This window comes from Salvelinus alpinus, chromosome 21, assembly GCF_045679555.1.
Source record: "Salvelinus alpinus chromosome 21, SLU_Salpinus.1, whole genome shotgun sequence".
NCBI classification, from domain to species: Eukaryota; Metazoa; Chordata; class Actinopteri; order Salmoniformes; family Salmonidae; genus Salvelinus; species Salvelinus alpinus.
Window position 1 is genome coordinate 39,419,666 of NC_092106.1, and position 7,500 is coordinate 39,427,165.

Here is a 7,500-nt window from a genome sequence, read left to right on the forward strand (position 1 = left end):
AGCATGTAGAGGTCTGTACTTTTTATCATAGGTACACTTCAACTGTGAGAGACGGAATCTAAAACAAAAATCCAGAAAATCACATTGTATGATTTTTAAGTAATTAATTTGCATTTTATTGCATGACATAAGTATTTGATCACCTACCAACCAGTAAGAATTCCGGCTCTCACAGACCTGTTAGTTTTTCTTTAAGAAGCCCTCCTGTTCTCCACTCATTACCTGTATTAACTGCACCTGTTTGAACTCGTTACCTGTATAAAAGACACCTGTCCACACACTCAATCAAACAGACTCCAACCTCTCCACAATGGCCAAGACCAGAGAGCTGTGTAAGGACATCAGGGATAAAATTGTAGACCTGCACAAGGCTGGGATGGGCTACAGGACAATAGGCAAGCAGCTTGGTGAGAAGGCAACAACTGTTGGCGCAATTATTAGAAAATGGAAGAAGTTGAAGATGACGGTCAATCACCCTCGGTCTGGGGCTCCATGCAAGATCTCACCTCGTGGGGCATCAATGATCATGGGGAAGGTGAGGGATCAGCCCAGAACTACACGGCAGGACCTGGTCAATGACCTGAAGAGAGCTGGGACCACAGTCTCAAAGAAAACCATTAGTACCACACTACGCCGTCATGGATTAAAATCCTGCAGCACACGCAAGGTCCCCCTGCTCAAGCCAGCGCATGTCCAGGCCCATCTGAAGTTTGCCAATGACCATTTGGATGATCCAGAGGAGGAATGGGAGAAGGTCATGTGGTCTGATGAGACAAAAATAGAGCTTTTTGGTCTAAACTCCACTCGCCGTGTTTGGAGGAAGAAGAAGGATGAGTACAACCCCAAGAACACCATCCCAACCGTGAAGCATGGAGATGGAAACATCATTCTTTGGGGATGCTTTTCTGCAAAGGGGACAGGACGACTGCACCGTATTGAGGGGAGGATGGATGGGGCCATGGATCGCGAGATCTTGGCCAACAACCTCCTTCCCTCAGTAAGAGCATTGAAGATGGGTCGTGGCTGGGTCTTCCAGCATGACAACGACCCGAAACACACAGCCAGGGCAACTAAGGAGTGGCTCCGTAAGAAGCATCTCAAGGTCCTGGAGTGGCCTAGCCAGTCTCCAGACCTGAACCCAATAGAAAATCTTTGGAGGGAGCTGAAAGTCCGTATTGCCCAGCGACAGCCCCGAAACCTGAAGGATCTGGAGAAGGTCTGTATGGAGGAGTGGGCCAAAATTCCTGCTGCAGTGTGTGCAAACCTGGTCAAGAACTACAGGAAACGTATGATCTCTGTAATTGCAAACAAAGGTTTCTGTACCAAATGTTAAGTTCTGCTTTTCTGATGTATCAAATACTTATGTCATGCAATAAAATGCAAATGAATTACTTAAAAATCATACAATGTGATTTTCTGGATTTTTGTTTTAGATTCCGTCTCTCACAGTTGAAGTGTACCTATGATAAAAAGTACAGACCTCTACATGCTTTGTAAGTAGGAAAACCTGCAAAATCGGCAGTGTATCAAATACTTGTTCTCCCCACTGTATATCTTTTTCACATTATTAGCCCCGATTGTTTTTTGCGTTAATACATACAGCTTTTTGATATCTAAGCGGCGGCGTTAACTCACCAGCTTCTCCACCAGAAATGTGACTTTCCTGAATTGGATCCTTTGTTCGTATCCCACCAGCGGAGAAGAGGTATTCAGAGTGGACCTTTAGACCTGCACACCATCCACCGACTATATTACTCGCTAGTGTTCAGTCCCTGGACAATAAAGTAGACAAGCTCAGGGTGAGGATCTCCTTCCAGAGAGACATCAGGGACTGTAACTTCTTTGTTTTGTGGAATCATGGCTCTCTCCGGATATACTGTCCTTGTCTATAGAGCCAGCTGGGTTCTCAGTACATCACGCAGACAGGAATAAAGAATTCTCAGTGAAGAAGAAAGGCAGAGGTGTATGTTTCATGATTAACGACCCATGGTGTGATTGCGGTAACGTACAGGAACTCAAGTCCTTTTGTTCAACTGACCTGGAATACCTCACAATCAAATGCCAACCGCATTACCTCCTGAGATAATTATCTTTGGTCATCGTCACAGTCGTGTATACTCCCCCTCAAGCCGATACCACAATGGCTCTCAAGGAACTATATTGGACTTCTGTGCAAACTGAAAAGCACATAACCCGAGGCCTCATTTATTCTAGCTGGGGACTTTAACAAACATAAAAGCACATTTCCTGAGGCCTCATTCATTGTAGCTGGGGACTTTAACAAACTGAAAAGCACATTTCCTGATGCCTTATTTATTGCAGCTGGGGACTTTAAGAAATCAAATCTGAGGAAAACGCTACAGAAGTTCTAATTGCTTGAAGCACTCGTGCATCAAAAACTCTTGACCATTGGCTACTCCCCTGTCCGGGATGGTTACAAGGCCCTCCCCACCCTCCCTTCGGCAAATCAGATCATACATCCATTCTGCTCCTCCCTTCCTATAGGGAGAAACTCAAACAGGAAATTCTTGTGCTAAGATCTATTCATCGCCGGTCTGACCAATCGGAGCCATGCTTCAAGAGTGTTTTGATCACACGTACTGGGATATGATTCGGGTACCCTCAGAGAATAACACTGACGTATACACTGACACGGTGACTGGGATCATCAGGAAGTCTATAGGGGATGTTGTTCCCACTGTGAAGATGTAAACCTATCCAAACCAGAAACGGTGGATAGATGACAGCATTCACGCAAAACTGAAAGAGCGAACCACCATATTTAACCACGGTAAGGTGACTGGGAATATGGTTGAATACAAACAGTCCAGTAACGCCATCCGAAAAGCTATCAAACAGGCAGAACATCAGTACAGAGACAAAGTGGAGTCGCAAATCAACGGCTCAGATACGAGACATACAGTTGAAGTCAGAAGTTTACATACACTTAGGTTGGAGTCATTAAAACTCGTTTTTCAACCACTCCACAAATTTCTTGTTAAAACTTCGTAAGGATCAACCCCGTTAACTTCTTTGGGAACGGGGGGCAGTATTGAGTAGCTTGGATGAATAAGGTGCCCAGAGTAAACTTCCTGCTACTCAGGCCCAGAAGCTAGAATATGCATATAATTAGATTTTTCTATTTGGATAGATAAAGTTTCCAAAATAATGTATGTGAGTATAACAGAACTCATATGGCAGGCAAAAACCTGAGAAAAATCCAACCAGGAAGTGGGAAATCTGAGGTTTGTAGTTCTTTTAAGTGATTGCCTATCCAATATAGAATGTAAATGGGGTCAGATTGCACTTCCTAAGGCTTCCACTCGATGTCAACAGTCTATAGAATGTTGTTTCAGGCTTTTACTATGAAAGGGGAGCGAATAAGAGCTGTTTGAACCAGGGGTCTGGCTGAAAGCCTTTAGCTAAGTCTCGCGTGCGGCCATGAGCGCGAGCTCGTTTCCCTTTCATTTCTAAAGACAAAGGAATTGTCCGGTTGGAATTTTATTGAAGATTTATGATAAAAACATCCGAAAGATTGATTCTATACATCGTTTGACATGTTTCTACAAACTGTAATGGAACTTTTGTAACTTTCGTCTGGACTTAGTGCCCGCACTAAGGAGGTATTTGGACATAAAGATGAACTTTATCGAACAAAACAAACATGTATTGTCTAACATGGAGACCTGGGAGTGCCATCAGATGAAGATCATCAAAGGTAAGTGATTAATTTTAACGCTATTTCTTGCTTTTGTGACACCTCTCCTTTGTTGGAAAATGGCGGTATGGTTTTCTGTGGCTAGGCGCTGACCTAACATAATCGCAAAGTGTGCTTTCGCCGGAACGCTTTTTAGAAATCTGACACAGCGGTTGCATTAAGGAGAAGTTTATCTTTAATCGTATGTTTAACACTTGTATCTTTCATCAATGTTTATGATGAGTATTTCTGTAATTTGATGTGGCTCTCTGCAAAATCACCGGATGTTTATTTGAGACAATGCATTTCTGAACATAACGGACCAATTTCAAATGAGGTTTTTGGACATAAAGTTGAACTTTATCGAACAAAACACACATTTATTGTCTAACATGGAGTCCAGGGAGTGGCATCCGGTGATGATCATCAAAGGTTAGTGAACCATTTTAACTCTGTTTCTGTCTTTTGTGACACCTCTCCTTCTTTGGAAAATGGCTGTATGGTTTTCTGTGGCTAGGCGCTGATCTAACATGACCACAAAGTGTGCTTTCGCGGTAAAGCCTTTTGAAAATCAGACACTGTGGCTGGATTAACAAGAAATGTATCTTTAAAATGGTGTATAATATTTGTATGTTTGAGGAATTTTAATTATGAGATTTCTGTTGTTTGAATTTGGCGCACTGCAATTTCACTGGCTGTTGGCCAGTATCCCAGAGAGATTAAGGACCTCAACCACCCGAGTCACAGCCTGTTCTTTCTTTCTTTCTTTCTTTCTTTCTCTCTATGTATATATACTGTATTATGTGTATTTTCATACTCTGGATACAGACATTGCTCATCCTAGAATTTCTATATTTCTTAATTTCATTCTTTTACTTTTATATTTGTGTGTTTTGTTGTGTACTGTTAGATATTACTGCACTGTTGGAGCTAGGAACTCTAGCATTTCTGTCACACCCTGATCTGTTTCACCTGTCTTGTTCTTGTCTCCACCCCCTTCCAGGTGTCACACCCTGATCTGTTTCACCTGTCTTGTTCTTGTCTCCAACTCCCTCCAGGTGTCACACCCTGATCTGTTTCACCTGTCTTGTTCTTGTCTCCACCCCCCTCCAGGTGTCACACCCTGATCTGTTTCACCTGTCTTGTTCTTGTCTCCACCCCCTTCCAGGTGTCACACCCTGATCTGTTTCACCTGTCTTGTTCTTGTCTCCACCCCCCTCCAGGTGTCACACCCTGATCTGTTTCACCTGTCTTGTTCTTGTCTCCACCCCCCTCCAGGTGTCACACCCTGATCAGTTGCACCTGTCTTGTTCTTGTCTCCACCCCCTTCCAGGTGTCACACCCTGATCTGTTTCACCTGTCTTGTTCTTGTCTCCACCCCCATCCAGGTGTCACACCCTGATCTGTTTCACCTGTCTTGTTCTTGTCTCCACCTCCCTCCAGGTGTCAAACCGTGATCTGTTTCACCTGTCTTGTTCTTGTCTCCACCCCCCTCCAGGTGTCACACCCTGATCTGTTTCACCTGTCTTGTTCTTGTCTCCACCCTCCTCCAGGTGTCTCCTATTTTTACCCATTATCCCCTGTGTATTTTGTTTTGTCAGGTCTCACCAGCAGTTTTCACGTTTCTCCTGTTTTGTTTTCTAGTCCTCCCGGTTTTGACCTTTCTGCCTGTCCCTGAGCCCGCCTGCCGTTCTGTCCCTGATTGTCTCTGCCCTGGATTACGAACCTCTCCTGCCCTCGACCTGCCCTTTGCCTGCCTCTTTGTTATAATAAATATTCTGAGAATCAAACTATCCGCCTCCTGTGTCTGCATCTGGGTCATATCCTGAGCCGTATTACAGCTCCCTACACCCACGATAACATCTGCTAAATATGTGTATACGACCAATAACATTTAATTTTATTTTATTTGCCGTGCACACAGGGAGTTTTGGGGGTGCAGTGGTAGGGCGTTGTGATACAGAAACAGTGACACGGGCCTGTTTCACGCTGTGATAACAGCTTTAGACCAGAGTGATGGCTGTGTTTGCATGGACTATGTGTATGTTTTTGTTTGTATGCCAGACTGAGCAAAGATTGACATGCAGATTAGAGAAGGTGTGTTTGTCTTTGTCCGGTCATGTGTTTGTATGTGGCTTGTGTGTGTGTGTGTGTGTGTGTGTGTGTGTGTGTGTGTGTGTGTGTGTGTGTGTGTGTGTGTGTGTGTGTGTGTGTGTGTGTGTGTGTGTGTGTGTGTGTGTGTGTGTGTGTGTGTGTGCGCGTGCGCGCGCGTATTGGCTGAGCGGTATCTAGGAGTGGATGAGCCAGGGTAAACAGGCCCTGGAGCGTTTGGCACTGTTTTGTCTGCCTGTGTTCTCCTGTGGCGATAGGGATTCTCCAGCCCCAATTGACACCAGGCTCCATCTAACAGGCTGCTTTGTGTGATGTATTGTTGTCTCTACCTTCTTGCCCTTTTTATACCATGTTTTGTGCTGCTACCATGTTGTGCTTCTGCCATGTTGTTGTTATGTTGTGTTGCTACCATGCTGTGTTGTCATCTGTTGCTGCCTTGCTTTGTTGTTGTCTTAGGTCTCTCTTTATGTAGTGTTGTGTTGTCTGTCTTGTTGCGATGTGTGTTTTGTCCTAAATTTATATCCTATGTATTTTTTTTAAATCCCAGGCCCCTTTTCCCAAAGGAGGCCTTTTTGCCTTTTGGTAGGCTGTCATTGTAAATAAGAATTTGTTCTTAACTGACTTGCCTGGTTAAATAAAGGTTAAATAAAACATTTTAAAAACAGTTATGAGGAGAGAGATGGCCTGGGTGTGCTTGGGAATGGAAAAGCTGCTTTGCTAAACATCAACATTAGTTTTCCAATCAGATGCTTTCCAAAATCTGCAAGAGCTAATGAATGCAGAAAATATGTGGCTGTTGAATAATGAAATGGAATTGATGTTCCAGACTGAGTTTGTTTCTGGCCTTGTTGCACCAGACTGAGCGAGAGAGAGAGAAGGAGGGAGAGAGAGAAAAAGGAAGAAGGGAGAGGAATAGAAGACAACAACAGAAAAAGAGCGGAGAAGACGGGAGGTCGAATGCCTGAGTCACGTCGAGCAGACAAGGAAGAGGGAGAAATTAGGCCTAATTATCTCTAACAGGGTGGCAGTACAGACTTGGGCCCTGGTTACCCACCACAGACTCTCTCTTTTTCTATCTATCTCCTCTCTCTCCATCACTCACTCACTCACTCACTCACTCACTCACTCACTCACTCACTCACTCACTCACTCACTCACTCACTCACTCACTCACTCACTCACTCACTCACTCACTGAGTACAGACACTACTCCAAGGCTTTAAGGAGAGATCACAACACTCTATCTAAAGAGATAATTATCACGTGCAGCAGCAGAATGACACAGCCTCAAGAATCTGTGTGTGTGTGTGTGTGTGTGTGTGTGTGTGTGTGTGTGTGTGTGTGTGTGTGTGTGTGTGTGTGTGTGTGTGTGTGTGTGTGTGTGTGTGTGTGTGTGTGTTTGTGTGTGAGTGTGTGTGTTAATTCCTGTTCTTTTCGACCTTTGACATGACAGACATTACACATGACTTGAGTAAGACAAGGCACAGAACAGACAATAGCAGAATGTTCTGGAAAAAGATAGTGTGTTTGTGTCTTTTCCAGATGTTTGAAGTTCGTCTTTCACCAATTTGTATTATATTTTAATGTTTTTGTTGAATCTATTTCCTTCACTGTAAAACCTTAGAATAACCTTTGACAGATGAGCGTGTTTATGTGTTTGAGAGAGACAGAGATACATTTGTTTTTATGTG